This window comes from Helianthus annuus, chromosome 15, assembly GCF_002127325.2.
Source record: "Helianthus annuus cultivar XRQ/B chromosome 15, HanXRQr2.0-SUNRISE, whole genome shotgun sequence".
NCBI lineage: Eukaryota > Viridiplantae > Streptophyta > Magnoliopsida > Asterales > Asteraceae > Helianthus > Helianthus annuus.
Window position 1 is genome coordinate 77,967,224 of NC_035447.2, and position 17,528 is coordinate 77,984,751.

Below are 17,528 nucleotides of genomic sequence, written 5' to 3' on the forward strand. Positions count from 1 at the left end.
TACAGGTGATATAGACACCTTCAACTATTGTTCTTCTCTTCAATATTATCCATCCAGGTAATTATTTTTCAATTTGAGTTTTTTTAATTACAGTAATTTATTAGTATTGTATAATTGGATCTAACTGTAATATCTCGAAAATTCATGTCCAATATAATATCAACATGTGTCATGAGCTTTAAACATGTAATAGATTACTTATGAGGGACTAAAGTTGACAAACAAAGAATGTACGTGTATAAAAGGATTCAAAGTGTCAACATTGGATAAATATACCCTTCAACGATCCTACACGATGTTTATACCCTTAAACGAATGATATATGAAGCGTATGAAGCCGTTTGTGAAAGAAAGTGAGAGTTTACAAACCGCAAGGGTTAAAAGTGTCAACACGTTTAATTTATACCTCTGAGTGACCTTTTAGCGAACCCGAAACTTTGTAACGATTAATTATGCTCACTAGAATAAGTGATAAAAATTTAACAAGGTTTCGTTAACGTATGAGAAAGTTATGCTAACATTCGTATATGAGGGGTTAAAAGCGTCAACATTGAAATTTAAGGCTTTTCGGGTGATCATAAAACTAACCAAGGACTTAACAAAGTTTGGTTATGTCTTAGGGTCCTAAAAATTCAATTTGGAGGGTTAAAAGTGTAAAATAGGAAGTTAAAACCACATTTAAAAGGACCAGGGGCCAAAATGCAGTTGCTGAAACTTGTTTGACCTGAGCCTGGGCCTCATACTGGCCACGTAAGACCATGCTGGTCTTTTACGCGGGCCGCGTGGATGTCTGCAGTGACAAAAAAAAAACAGGACAGATGCCTGTAAAAGCTGTGTAACCGACTTAGAGGCCTTGTTTTGCATTCCAAGGGCTGCTCCAATGGTATTACATGCATAGGGGGCACTTGTACTGATCTGGAATCACCTCATAGACTTGTTTGGCATGATCTAGTGAGATTAAAACCCACATATATAGAACACTAGTTGCATCATTTTTGGCATTCACTTGAAACCATTCACAACTCATTTTCTGGAGTCTCCTGGAGCTCAAAATCACTTCCTAAGGACCATTAGTCGTGCATAGGATTTCAGTAAGTGTCCTTAACCTCTCTTAATTCAGTTTTACTTAGTTTAGTGGCCTAAAGTCAAACCATCGTAATTAAGGTTTGACTTAGTAATTAATCACTAATGGTCCAGTCGATTCTCGAATTAAAAGTAGCTTTGAGTTGGTAATTATGTGGGTAATAAACCCTTGAAAGGGCACCCTCTAATTCCCACTCTAACTAGGTCAATTGTCGGGTTAAAGTTAATTATAAAAAGTCAACAGAAAGCAAATTTTCGCATAAACACATAATTAACAATGTAGAAGCCATGCAACCTGTTTTATCACTCATATAACTTGGTAATTAATGTAAGAACATGTCTAAACATGTTCAACCCGACAATTTCAAGTTTAAGCTCGATTCGGAACCGAAAGTCGCAAAAGTAGACTTTTGCTTTGACTTTCAGTTCTAACCCAATGTAGCATATTTTAGAAATTCCTTAGAGCTTTATTAGGACCAGGTTACAAGTTAGCATAACCCTCTGTGATTATACAACTTGGTTCATTAGTCATCCGATTCATATGCATGTTTCCGTTATATGCCTAAATGTTGACCGTTATGCCCTTTTGACCTTAAAACGAGAATTTAGAATATATGAAAAGACAACAACCTTTGTTACTGAATTATAAACATGTCCCTAAATTTTCACATCAGTTTGAGGTCTTGATTATGAGTTATGCTCAATAGCGTAATTAGAAAGCTTTTTATTAATTAAACGGCGTAATTAGCATAAAGCCTATCTAAACCAAATTTTTGATACCAAACCTTTTACCCACTGATGTAATATAATATTTTGGGATTTTTGAAATTTTTATTTATTTTTTAGGCTGAGCATAACATAGGGTTCTAGCCTTGATTCGATAATTGTCAGTTTTGCCCTTTTGGCCTATATAATGAGGTTTACATAACATTTTGATACCAAACCTTTTGCTACTGATTTTATATGATAAATAAAATATTTTAAGCCTTATGGAATGATAAAAATATCAGTTTTTCTTATAAAACCCGGAAATTGCTTAAAATCACCTTTTTACGTGTTTTAAACGCATAGTATGAGTTTAAACTATTTTAAACATATAAGACTTGATACCTACTGATGTTTTTAGTAAAATTTTATACTTTAATAATAAGCAAAAGTTTTAAACTCATATTTCCAGATTTGACCTTTAAAGCTTATGTGAAATAACCAAAATGCCCCTACGATGCATAGTTTGGTTATAAAAGATAAATTTCACATATATGCAATACCCAACTGTTATGACTTATAAAAATGAATATTTTTACAGATTACATCAGACTTGAAGTTCAGATTTATATTTAAACTCTTTTATAAGATTTAAAATGACCAAAATATCCCTACGGGGCATAAATTGAGTTTAAAATCATTTTGGGTATAATGGAAGGTATCCTACTGATATCACAACACATTTAAGGCATATTAACTTAGGAAACCTGTATGTGACTCTTATGGTTACCCGTTACGCATTTTTCGCATTCGATTCGGTTTATGTAACTAGTTTGCATAAATTGACCGAAACGGGTCAAACCTTATCATTTTTGTCACAAAATCCAGAATGTGTTTGGTTTACCCATATTAAACAAGTCTTCAAACTTGTCGGATCTAAACCACATTCTAATCCGGTCTTCGCTTAATCGTGTGTTTTGAACCGTATATCTTCCTTTAAAACTAACTGGTCTAAGTTAGGCTTAATTAAGGCCCGTTAGAAATCTAATAGGTTATTAAAAACCTTCGTTCCAGATTAGGAGCCTGGTAAAAGCTACTTGCACTCGCTGATTGTGATATATACTTGCTCAGGTAAATACTTTTAACTTATTTTCCCTATACGGGTTTGGGATACGGTATTATAATAATACCGCTTGGTCGGGTATGTAGTTGTTTAAATCGGATTGTGATTAATATATTTACATAACCTGTTTTAATCTGTTTTACTTGGTATATGGCCCTTGGGGGTTAATGACCATGTCCCGGATATCCTTGGCATCATTCATTGAAATGGCCACGACCTAAGCACAAGGTGTAGGCATACACCTGATAGTTGCATATGTAAAAACTGGTAACCCACTTTAAGGAATCAACCTTGTGGGTATTATACCTGTGGCGTGTCAGTTAATCTTGTCTGGCTCTTCTAACCGGCCCTGACGGACGACAAATAAGTAAAACTGTATACAAGATTATTTTTAAATAATTGTCCCAAGTTATAAAAGATATTTTGTGCCTCGTGCATTCAAACCAATTTTCTTAAACTCTTTTCAAAATGAGTCAGTTAATTATATTTACCAGTGTAAACTGACGTATTTTCCCAAAAAGGCTAAGTGCAGGTACTATACGGAATAGGCTGGCTACTCCTAGCATCACTAAGAGTCTTGCAAGCTTAATATATTAAAGTCTGTTGAACCATGATCTTTTTATCTTTTGATCCGCCTGTGGATCCTTTACAGTCCGTTTGTAATACTTTGATATTACTTTTTTATTCGGTTTGTAATGTGATTTATCTTTAGCTTCTGCTGTGCATTAAATTGTGTTGTTTGACTATGATGATATCAACTACGTCACGATACTCCCCATCGGGCCCACCGGTAATATGTGGAAATATCGGTGTGTGACAGGTTGGTATCAGAGCCAACATTGAGTGAATTAAACACTAGCCTTTTGTGTTTAATCTCAATGACACAGTTTGCACATTCCTCGACTTCCGAGTCTAGACAAAGAACTTAGGACTAATCCTAATTTGTTTCATTTTTATTCTTTATATATTTCCTTGTTGTTATCTTTGTTTATGTTGACAAGATCAAATATGCCACCAAGATTCAGGAGAGGAAGAGGAAAGGCACCAATCACAACTCACATCCCTCCTTCATCCGGTCTAGCTAAGTTCGTCACCATCCTACCACCATTCATTCCGGTCCCAATCTGAAAACGAGCCCCACAACTCACATCCCTCCTTCATCCCTCTCCAATGCTCAAACTCACACCATTCCTTCAATGACCCAACACCCTACTTTCAGAGCCGGTTCATCCCGGTAAACCTAATTGAAGAACCAGTGGGTTTTAACCCATTGGGACCTGAAGACCACTTCTCTGGCGACCATGCGATGGACATGGATGAAGATACTGATCCCGCCGAACCTCCAACCGGGACGCCTACTCACCCCATCGAGATCTCAGATGGGTCATCATTCCATGGATCACTTACCGTGGTCCAGACAGCTACCAGGCGAGATTTGCCTAATATGATTGGGTATTTACACCCTCTTACCATTCATCGCCTCATCAGCAGCAGCAGGATCCCTCTGAGGATTCGCGTTTTGTAGCGGTCACTCCACCGCCACCACCACCAGTTCAGCAGCCGCCTCCCGAGCCACCAAGGCGAAGAAGATCAAATGCATGGATGTCCGTGCAAGGGGGAGTCCGTATCAGCACCCCTCAACACTCAAGTGGCAGTCATTACCCGCCACTTTATGAAGACCCACAGATGGGAGGACCTTCAAACCCCGTCTCTGAGGTAGACTCCACGCCAGTCGCGCAACCACCGTTGGGTTATGATAACCCAATTCCTGCATACGCCGGTTCAGCGGCGTATAATCCCTTTGAGCAGCCGGCCCACACTAACTATAACTATGCTGATGTCGACCCATACTAGGCAGCATGGAACTACAATGCTCTCCACCCTGAGAGGCCATATGGAGCTCCCTGGGGAGTTGGATACCCAGTTTATGGGTACCAACACCCGCCACCTCCTCAACCTCTACATCAGCAGCCGCCGCAGCCGCAATTTATACCACCAGAGCAACAACAGGAGGTTCTCCGAAGGTTGAGCCAGGTATAGCGGGAGGTTCATGAAGAGCGTAGGAACAACCGCGGTTTTCTCAAAGGTCTGGCGAGTTTAATCAAGGGGAAGACCAAGAAAAGAGATTTTTGAAGATTCCTTATTTATTTATTTGTATTGTAATTTACTCGCTTTAAATCAAGTCCCTCTGTGGACATCTATTTCTCTATTCAGTCCCTGCGAGGACATGTACTTCCAGTTTAGCCCCTGCGTGGGCATGTCTTTTCTGTTTAGCCCCTGCGTGGGCAAGTTATTATGTTAAAAGTCCCGTTTAGGGCAAATCATGTACTCTTTAATTTTTTAGTGGAATGGTTAAAGTTGAAATTTCATTTTTGTCAATTATATACATAAACATAAAATATGAGATAAATAAAAATTTTCATTCCTTTTATAAGATCAGCCATTATAATAAAATACCAAAATCTAAAAAGGACAAGACCTAGCCCATGTGTCATTTTAAGACAGGGCCAAGATGGTAGTTCCTCAATTAGATTCAGATCCTTATTAACATCTCAATTTAGGATTGCCCTGCATTAAATATTAAAAAGAATCTTAAAGGTATAACCTAGCCTATATGTCATTTTAGACATGGCCAAGATGGCAAAACCTATTTAAAAGATTCAGATCATTGTTAACATCTGAAAACATGTTAACACTCATGGCAAAATGTGATTCGATAAAATCACATAAGTCATTCTTAAATTTGGTTATTCCAATTCCCCTCTTGTTTACATAATCATCCATTAGTGGTGAAGCGCCTACGGGCCATAATTAATGTCCTTTGAGACTAAAGACAGTGGTAGTCTACGACTCCCTGTCAAGAAAAGGTAATGAACTTTGATTCAAGCCTTAATGCCTCGATTCTATAAAATCTTGGCTTATAATCTAAATTTGTCCATGTGACTTGGCCTTTTGTGCTATTATTTAAAATGTAATTAAGGATTATTATAAAGATCCTGAATATGTATATTTAACAAATTAACCAATATGGTTATTAATACCATGGTTAATAAATCATCAAGAATGATAGTACTGTTATAAACTTCTAAATAAACCATTATCATTATTTTTATGTAGCAACTAAGCTACATGGCGGAGTCGGAAGAAGTTAACAGTCACCCCGTGGAAAATCATGAGAATACTAGGATCAACATAACCAGGGAAGAACTTCGTACATTGATTGATACTGTTGTATCTAAAGCCATGGATAGGCAATTTAGGGAATCAAGTGGTACGCATAGTAAGACCTCATATGTACCTCACTCCAAATCTATCCCTAAGACTCATTCTGAGGCTCACAGTAAGCCACCTTCTAAACAACATGAGCCCAAGAAAGAGGATGCTCAACACTCCTCGAATCAACACAGTGTTCCATCCAAAAGGATAGTATTTGATCGTGAACCATATACCAAGACCTGCACCTATAAATACTTAGTCTCCTACAAACCCTGGGATTTCACTGGGGAAAAATGGGTGATTGACTGTATGACATGGTTTGATGAAATGGATACCGTGGTTGATATCAGCGGTTGTGCTGATAGGGATGTGGTGAAGTATGTATCCCAGTCATTCAAAGGAGAGGCACTAGCATGGTGGAAGTCTCTCATTCAAGCTGCTGGAAAGATCCCACTATACAATCTGACCTGTGATCAGTTTGTTGCTCTTATTCAGGAGAATTACTGCCCTCAACATGAGGTTAAGCAGATTGAGTCTGACTTCTTATCTTTGGTAACGAAAAATTTAGACTGTCAAGCTTACCGCACCAGCTTCAATACCTTGTCCCGATTAGTTCCGTATTTGGTAACACCGGAACCCAAGCGAATTGCTCGTTTCATTGGGGATTTAGCCCCAGAGATCAAGGCCAGTGTAAAGGCATCCCGACCTGCTACTTTTAGGTCAGCGGCTGATCTGTCTTTATCCCTTACTTTGGATGCGGTCAGGTTGAGATCGCTTAAGAACTCTGAAGAAAGTAAGAGAAAACGCGAAGACGATAACTCACGACGGTCTGAGAAGAAGCATAAGGGTAACACGGACCACAAAAAGAAGTCTGGGTCCAACAAAGGTAGCCAGCAAGCAGATGAAAAGCCAAAGTGCAAAACCTGCCAGAAACGTCACTTTGGAAAATGCAGGTTTGAATCCAAGTCTCAATCAAAACTGTCTGCATGTGGGTTATGCAAATCCAAGGAGCACAAGACATTATACTGCAAGAAAATAAAGGATGCGACGTGCTATAACTGGAACGAAAAAGGGCACATCAAGACCATCTGCCCTAAATATGCCAAAAAGCCTGAAGAAGCCAAAAAGACCAATGCCAGGGTCTTTCGAATGGATGCACGAGAAGCTGTTCAGGATGATAATGTGATAAAAGGTACCTTCCTTGTAAATGATGTTTATGCAAGGGTGTTATTTGATTCAGGTGCGGATAAGTCATTTGTAGATGATAAGTTTTGTAAGTTATTGAATTTACCTGTTAAAACCCTAAGCGTGAAATATGAGGTAGAATTGGCTGATGGTACCTTAGAAACAGCCTCAACTGTGTTAGATGGATGTTTTATATCCATTAGGAACCACTCTTTTCCGTTATCCTTACTTCCTTTAAAGTTAGCTGGTTTCGACATAGTTATAGGCATGGACTGGTTATCTCATAACCAAGCCCAGATTATGTGTAACAAGAAGCAAGTGGTGATCAAGACTCCGTATGGTGAGCCACTTACCATACAGGGAGATACCCAGTATGGGTTGCCTGAGCAACTGTCTATGCTCAAGGCATCTAGGTGTTTGAAGAAATGTTGTGTCATTTATATGGCACAGGTAACTATTGATGAACAGAAGCCCAAGATTGAAGACATCCCTGTCATTTCTGAGTACCCAGAAGTTTTCCCTGAGGAACTACCTGGTTTACCACCAGATAGGCAAGTAGAATTCAGAACTGACATTATCCCTGGAGCAGCACCTGTCGCAAGAGCGCCTTACAGATTGGCACCAACGGAGAAGAAAGAATTAAGAACTCAACTGGATGATTTGTTGGCAAAAGGATTTATTAGACCTAGTTCGTCTCCTTGGGGAGCATCAATCCTATTTGTAAAGAAGAAGGATGGATCGATGCGTTTATGCATCGATTATCGCGAGCTTAACAAAGTCACAATCAAGAATAGATATCCATTGCCCAGGATCGACGATCTGTTCAATCAATTGCAGGGGGCAAGTTACTTTTCTAAGATCGATTTGAGGTCAGGCTAACATCAACTGAAGGTTAAAGATGAAGATGTACACAAGACTGCATTTAGGACTCGCTATGGTCACTACGAGTCTTAGTGATGCCTTTTGGGCTCACTAATGCACCGGCAACATTCATGGATCTCATGAACTGCGTCTGCAAGCCCTACTTAGACAAATCTGTTATCGTTTTCATAGATTACATACTTATTTACTCAAAGAGTCAAGCTGACCATGAGAAGCACCTTCGCTGTATCCTTAAGCTGCTTCAATAAGAAAAGCTCCATGCCAAGTTTTCGAAATGTGAATTTTGGCTTCGTGAAGTCCAATTTCTTGGACATGTTGTTAGTGATCGTGGTATCCAAGTGGATCCCGCTAAGATTGAAGCCATCGTGAATTGGCAAGAGCCGAAGACGCCTACAGAGATTCGCAGCTTTCTAGGACTGGCAGGATACTACAGGCGTTTTATTGAAAACTTCTCAAGAATTGCAGCGTCGCTGACTTTACTAACTCGCAAGAATAGCAAGTATGACTGGGGTCCCAAGCAGCAAGAATCCTTTGACATTCTTAAACAAAAGTTAAGCAATGCGCTAGGGTTGACACTGCCTGAAGGGATCGAAGAATTTTTGGTTTATTGTGATGCATCGTACACAGGTATGGGATGTATTCTTATGCAGAAGGGCAAAGTTATTGCCTATGCCTCTCAACAATTAAAAGTGCATGAGAAGAATTACACCACCCACGACTTGGAGTTGGGTGCCGTCGTATTCGCACTAAAACTGTGGAGGCATTATTTGTATGGAACCAAGTGCGTGATCTATTCTGATCACAAGAGCCTTCAACATTTGTTTAATCAGAAGGACTTAAACATGAGGCAGCGTCGATGGATGGAGACTTTAAATGACTATGATTGTCAAATCCGATACCATCCAGGCAAGGCGAATGTAGTCGCCGATGCCTTAAGTAGGAAGGAAAGGGTGAAGCCCATAAGAATCAATGCCAAGAGCATTGAATTAAAGAATAGTTTGAACAAAAGGTTGTTAGCCGCTCAAAGAGAAGTTGTATTAGAAGCTAACTATCCTGATGAAAAGCTGGGAATAACTGCCGAACAGTTATCTTATGGCAAGGATGGAATCCTAAGATTAAATGGACGAATATGGGTTCCAATCTATGGAGGACTTTGGGATGTTATCCTCCAAGAAGCCCACAGCTCTAAGTATTCGGTTCATCATGCTGCTGATAAGATGTACCAGGATCTGAAGGAAAATTATTGGTGGATAGGCTTGAAGAAGTCTATAGCCACTTATGTGGCCAAATGTCTGACGTGTGCTCAAGTTAAAACTGAACACCAGAAGCCGTCAGGTTTGCTACAACAGCCTGAACTTCCCACCTGGAAGTGGGAGATGGTGACTATGGATTTTATCACCAAGTTACCTAAGACAAAGCGAGGAAATGATACTATTTGGGTGATAGTGGATAGACTGACTAAGTCAGCCCACTTCCTACCTATTAAGGAAACACACAGCTCAGATAAGTTAGCTCAGCTGTACTTGGATGAGATTGTATCTCTCCACGGAGTGCTAGTGTCTATCATTTCTGATAGGGATACGAGGTATACATCACATTTATGGAAAAGTTTTCAGCAATCCCTAGGCACTCGATTGAACTTCAACATTGCATATCATCTGCAAATGGATGGTCAATGCGAGCAAACAATTCAAACACTGGAAGATATGTTAAGGGCTTGTGTTATTGACCTAGGCGGAAGTTGGGATGATCATCTTCCATTGATCGAATTTTCATACAATAATAGTTATCACTCCAGTATTCAAGCTGCACCATTTGAAGCGCTATATGGAAGGAAGTGCAGAAGGCCCGTTTGCTGGGCAGAAGTTGGAGATGTCCAACTAACAGGACCTGATATAGTCCTGGAAACGACAGACAAGATTGTACAGGTAAGAGATCGCCTTAAAGCTGCCAGAGATAGGCAGAAAAGCTACGCAGATAAAAGGCATAAACCTCTAAAGTTCGAGGTAGGTGACAAGGTTCTGCTTAAAGTATCACCCTGGAAAGGGGTGATGCGATTTGGTAAGAAGGGCAAGTTAAGCCCAAGATATATAGGACCATTCGAGATCATCGAATGTGTCGGAACCATGGCTTATAAGTTAAACTTGCCTGAAGAGCTCAGTGGTATTCATAATGTATTCCACATCTGCAGTTTAAAGAAATGTCTAGCTGATGAATCACTAGTCATACCACATACGAATGTACACATAGATAAGAGCCTGAAATTTGTTGAAAAACCTTTGTCGATCGAGGATCGACAGGTTAAGAAGCTTCGAAGGAATCAGGTACCAATTGTAAAGGTTAAATGGGATGCCCGTAGAGGTCCCGAGTACACGTGGGAGGTAGAGTCCACAATGAAAGAAAAGTACCCTCATTTATTTCAATAAATCTCGAGGTCGAGATTTATTTTAAGGGGGTGAGGATGTAACATATGGAAAATTCATGTCCAATATAATATCGACACGTGTCATGAGCTTTAAACATGTAATAGATTACTTATGAGGGACTAAAGTTGACAAACGAAGAATGTATGTGTATAAAAGGATTCAAAGTGTCAACGTTGGATAAATATACCCTTTAACGATCCTACACGATGTTTATACCCTTAAACGAATGATATATGAAGCGTATGAAGCCGTTTGTGAAAGAAAGTGAGAGTTTACAAACCGCAGGGGTTAAAAGTGTCAACATGTTTATTATACCTCTGAATGACCTTATAGCGAACCCAAAGCTTTGTAATGATTAATTATGCTCACTAGAATAAGTGATTCAAATTTTCACAAGGTTTTGTTAACGTATGAGAAAGTTATGCTAACATTCGTATATGAGGGGTTAAAAGAGTCAACGTTGAAATTTAAGGCTTTTCGGGTGATCATAAAACTAACCAAGGACTTAACAAAGTTTGGTTATGTCTTAGGGTCCTTAAAAATCAATTTGGAGGGTTAAAAGTGTAAAATAGGAAGTTAAAACCACATTTAAAAGGACCAGGGGCCAAAATGCAATTGTTGAAACTTGTTTAACCTGAGCCTGGGCCTCATACCGGCCGCGTAAGACCATGCTGGTCTTTTACGCGGGCCGCGTGGATGTCTGCAGCGACAAAAAAACAAGTCAGGTGCCTGTAAAAGCTGTGTAACCGACTTAGAGGCCTTGTTTTGCATTCCAGGGGCTGCTACAATGGTATTACATGCATAAGGGGAACTTGTACTGATCTGGAATCACCTCATAGACTTGTTTGGCATGATCTAGTAAGATTAAAATCCATATATATAGAACACTAGTTGCATCATTTTTGGCATTCACTTGAAACCATTCACAACTCATTTTCTGGAGTCTCCTGGAGCTCAAGACCACTTCCTAAGGACCATTAGTCGTGCATAGGATTTCAGTAAGTGTCCTTAACCTCTCTTAATTCAGTTTTACTTAGTTTAGTGGCCTAAAGTCAAACCGTCGTAATTAAGGTTTGACTTAGTGATTAAATCACTAATGGTCTAGTCAATTCTCGAATTAAAAGTAGCTTTGAGTTGGTAATTATGTGGGTAATAAACCCTTGAAATGACACCCTCTGATTCCCACTCTAACTAGGTCAATTGTCGGGTCAAAGTTAACTATAAAAAGTCAACAGAAAGCAAATTTTCGCATAAACACATAATTAACAATGTAGAAGCAGTGCAACCTATTTTATCACTCATATAACTTGGTAATTAATGTAAGAACATGTCTAAACATGTTCAACCCGACAATATCCAGTTTAAGCACGGTTCGGATCCGAAAGTCGCAAAAGAAGACTTTTGCTTTGACTTTCAGTTATGACCCAATGTAGCATATTTTAGAAATGCCTTAGAGCTTTATTAGGACCAGGTTACATGTTAGCATAACCCTCTGTGATTATACAACTTGGTTCATTAGTCATCCGATTCATATGCATATTTCCGTTATATGCCTAAATGTTGACTGTTATGCCCTTTTGACCATAAAACGAGAATTTTGAAAATGTGAAAAGACAATAACCTTTGTTACTGAATTATAAACATGTCCCTAAATTTTCACATCAGTTTGAGGTCTAGATTAGGAGTTATGCTCAATAGCGTAATTAGAAAACTTTTTATTAATTAAACGGTGTAATTAGAATAAAGCCTATCTAAACCAAATTTTTGATACCAAACTTTTTACCCACTGATGTAATATAATATTTTGGGATTTTTGAAGATTTTTATTTATTTTTAGGCTGAGCATAACATAGGGTTCTAACCTTGATTCGGTAATTGTCGGTTTTGCCCTTTTGGCCTCAACCAAACCGTTTGCTACTGATTTTATATGATAAATAAAATATTTTAAGCCTTCTGGAATGACAAAAATATCAACTTTTCTTACAAAACCCAGAAATCGCTTAAAATCGTCTTTTTACGCGTTTTAAACGCATAGTATGAGTTTAAACTATTTTAAACATATAAGACTTGATACCTACTGATGTTTTTTGTAAAATTTTATACTTTAACAGTAAGCAAAAGTTTTAAACTCAGATTTCCAGATTTAACCTTTAAAGCTTATGTGAAATTACCAAAATGCCCCTACGGTGCATAGTTTAGTTATAAAAGATAAATTTCACATATATGTAATACCCTACTGTTATGACTTAGAAAAATGAATATTTTTACTGATTACATCAGACCTGAAATTTAGATTTATATTTAAACTCTTTTATAAGATTTAAAATGACCAAAATACCCCTACAGGGCATAAATTGAGTTTAAATTCATTTTGGGCATAATGGAAGGTATCCTACTGATATCACAATACATTTAAGGCATATTAACTTAGGAAACCTGTATGTGACTCTTATGGTTACCCGTTATGCATTTTTCACGTTCGGTTCGGTTTATGTAACTAGTTTACATAAATTGACCGAAACGGGTCAAATCTTATCATTTTTGTCTCAAAATCCAGAATGTGTTTGGTTTACCCATATTAAACAAGTCTTCAAACTTGTCGGATCTAAACCACATTCTAATCCGGTCTTCGCTTAATCGTGCGTTTTGAACTGTATATCTTCCTTTAAAGCTAACCGGTCTAAGTTAGGCATAATTAAGACCCGTTAGAAATCTAATAGGTTATTAAAAACCTTCATTCCATATTAGGAGCCCGGTAAAAGCTACTTGCACTCGCTGATTGTGATATATACTTGCTCAGGTAAATACTTTTAACTTATTTTCCCTATACGGGCTTGGGATACGGTATTATAATAATACCGCTTGGTCGGGTATGTAGTTGTTTAAATCGGATTGTGATTAATATATTTACATAACCCGTTTTAATCTGTTTTATTTGGTATATGGCCCTTGGGGGTTAATGACCATGTCCCGGATATCCTTGGCATCATTCATTGAAATGGCCACGACCTAAGCACGAGGTGTAGGCATACACCTGACAGTTGCATATGTAAAAACTAGTAACCCACTTTAAGGAATCAACCTTGTGGGCATTATACCTGTGGCGTGTCAGTTAATCTTGTCCGGCTCTTCTAACCGGCCCTGACGGACGACAAATAAGTAAAACTGTATACAAGATTATTTTTAAATAATTGTCCCAAGTTATAAAAGATATTTTGTGCCTCGTGCATTCAAACCAATTTTCTTGAATTCTTTTCAAAATGTGTCGGTTAATTGTATTTACCAGTGTAAACTAACGTATTTTCCCAAAAAGGCTAAGTGCAGGTACTATACGGAATAGGCTGGCTACTCCTAGAATCACTAAGAGTCTTGCAAGCTTAAGATGTTAAAGTCTGTTGAACAATGATCTTTTTATCTTTTGATCCGCCTGTGGATCCTTTACAGTCCGTTTGTAATACTTTGATATTACTTTTTTATTCGGTTTGTAATGTGATTCATCTTTTGCTTCCGCTGTGCATTAAATTGTCTTGTTTGACTATGATGATATCAACTACGTCACGATACTCCCCACCGGGCCCACCGGTAATACGTGGGAATATCGGGGTGTGACACTAACTGACTCAAAGTTTTGGTGAATTGATTATTGAAATTGCAAGCTTTTTGCATAAGTCGAATATGTGTGTAAATTTCGAGTTTTTGTTTTCCCATTAATAATTAACCTGTATGTCCCTTAGAATGTTGGTATGTGTGATCTTTTTTATGTTATTGAAGAGCATTCACATATACAATTAATTTTATTATGTCGTATGCTTAAAATAATATGAAGTAACATAGATATTTAAAAATTGTGACATATTTGGATGTGTCGCATAATGTTATTCTTAAGGAATGTTTGGTTTATATTTGGTTAAGAGATATGTAAACAATATTTATCAACTTATGATTAATTTTTGTGATGTCAAGTATATTTGACTTTTTAGTGTAATTGGTGGGGATCAGAAGCTACAAAAGAGATCTTGAGGCAGTTTGAAGAAGGAATCAATTCGGTCAAAATCCAATTCAAATGGGACAACATGGTCGGATTTTCAACCCAGGTGCTCGGTAACGATGAACAGTTGTCATGCTCTCCACTCTAGACTAAGGAGAAAGAGAGGCAGGAAAGGGGAATGGCCCCTCGGTGAAGACGTATCGAAGGTTGTTAATTGCTTTGATATTTTGTTTTGTTAATTGTTTGATCTAAATTTGTTGTTTGGTAGATTTCACGAGCCACATGTTCTAATTGCACTTAGAAATGCAGGTCTAGGCTATTGTTTTTGAGTTGATAATGTTGTAGGTTTAGACTATAATCTCTGGTTATTTGCAAGGGGTTGTCAGTCTTGGTTATTGAAAGTTGTTTAAGACATCTGATCCATAGGGTTTGGGTTTATTGATGATATCTTGTTAAGTTGGATGATTAGCTACGTTCTTGATCTGCAAGAAAGTGTTTTATTATGGTCGTTAAAGAATGGAAACGTTGTAGATATCTACGTTTTATTACGAGGATTCAAATGAAAGTGGCATTAGCTTTAGGGGTTGATGTTATGCATTATGTTGAGAGGCTGAACCGACTCGACTTTTTTAAAGATTATGTATAAATTATCTCTATATAATAAATTGTTTTTATACGCATAAATTGGGGTTTTCTTTAATAATACCGATGGTGATCGCCACTTTATTTGGTTTTGCAGGAACGCTGTTAACAAGACTTGTGTGTGTCGGCTACCAAAACCTTAACTTCGCACCTGGTATGTACGCTCTAATGCTGAGTCACTTTTTTTTCACTATCATATGCACTTTTAGAATCATAAATTAAATTCATCTTTGTACATGATTCTGTTTTACTTTAATGATTTATAATCTGTCAAAAGATTTATAATCTTTCTTCTCTTTTAGATTTTCTGGATGAATTGATTAACAATAACTTTGCAAATTGTTTTGTTACATTAACTTGATTATTTTGTATTTTAATTATGCTCCTCAACCTCATGGTATGTTTGTGTTAGTCATGTCTATTTATATATATTAAGAAATATTAATCAAAAGAATGGCTTATGCAATGGAACTCGACTACATGTCCTATTACAGCACGAATACGTTGTTGAGGCATAGATCTTATCTGGAAGTAATATTGGGGCTCAAACGTTTATCCCAAGATTTCGATTAATACCAACAGACAAAAGAATCCCGTTCGAATTTCAAAGAAGACAGTTTCCTCTTGTTGTATGTTTTGCCATAACTATTAAATAAAAGTCAAGGACAATTGATGTGTAAGGGTTTTTTTTTTTTTTTTTTTGTTTCTAAAACAACCGGTTTTTACGCATGGCCAACTATATGTGGTATTGTCAAGAGTTAAAAGTAGAGATGAACTTAAGCTATTGATACTCGATGAGGATGGTCAAATTACAAACAAAACTACAAATGCCGTGTTTTAAGGAAGTGTTTAGAGATTTGTAGAATGTAACGTGCGCCTTCATCTTATATTGTTCGATTTAATAAAAATATTAAACTCATGTACATTTGTTTACACTTTAGTAAAATTAAATATCATCAAACCCGATAAATTCATTACATTCATTTACACTTTAGTAAAACTAAATATCATCAAACCCGATAAATTCATTACATTCGTTTACACTTTAGTAAAACTAAATATCATCAAACCCGTGTACCACACGATTTAAATAAATGTAATAAAGAAGTGTTTAGAGATTTGTAGAATGTCACGTGCACCTTCATTTTATATTGTTCGATCTAATAAAATATTAAATTCATGTACATTTGTTTACACTTTAGTAAAATTAAATATTATCAAACCCGATAAATTTATATACATTCGTTTACACTTTAGTTAAACTAAATGTCATCAAACCCATGTACCACACGGGTCTATAAACTAGTTATATAATAAAGATATACGTTTCTAAACTTTTTTATAAATAATAAAATATTATAGCGTGGTTGTGGCCTAGTTTTTTATCTAGCCAATCTGTTATAATAGTTAAAGTTACAATCATTTTAAAAGGCCCGCTTAGTTTATATTATGGGGTGGGTTGGACCCGACATTTTTATTTCGCCAAGGGCCCAAATCTTTTTTAACATTTGCGAAGATGATCTTGCTTTTAAGATTAAACGATCATATAGTAGAGTTTAGATATGGTTAAACGCCTGTAAAGAAGGATTTACGCATGATTGAACGCTTGTATAGAATGTCTTATGCATGGTTAGGGTTTAGGCACGGTTAAACGACAGTGTAGAAAGAAACAGCTTATTAAACATTCCTATACCTGATGAAATAATGATGATGAGAGAAAAAGATGTATATTCAGTAAAAAAAATCTTTTAAGAATGTATATGTAACAGCACGATTTTCAATTTGAATTATCGAGTGTTACAATAATAGGATGAGGCTTGGTGATGATAAATAATAAGGATGTGATTTATAATCGATTGTACATATATTGGGTCATAGTTGGGAGCATATATTTATACGATATCTGGGTCAGATAGATCTCATTGACCTACATGTCCTACTTTAAAAAAAATTCTTTTAGTGGTAATCGATAATGAAATAATAATTGGTTGGGTTATCTACTAAATTTAGCCTCTTCATAATATGGTGGAAGCTTAAAATGTCGAGTTTTAGTACCAATCAAAAGAGATGAGTGTTGATAATTAGTTAGTTACAGTCATGGGCTACGTGATTACTCGTTACATGTACTCGTAGAATTCATATATATTGTTAGTTTGCTAAAAGTCATCGGTTGAAATTTTTAAATACATATCTTAATATTTTTACTTTTATATAAATTTATTACCCAAAAAAACTTGAAATATAAAAATATTGAAAGTTGGTAGGTTACTATGTTACC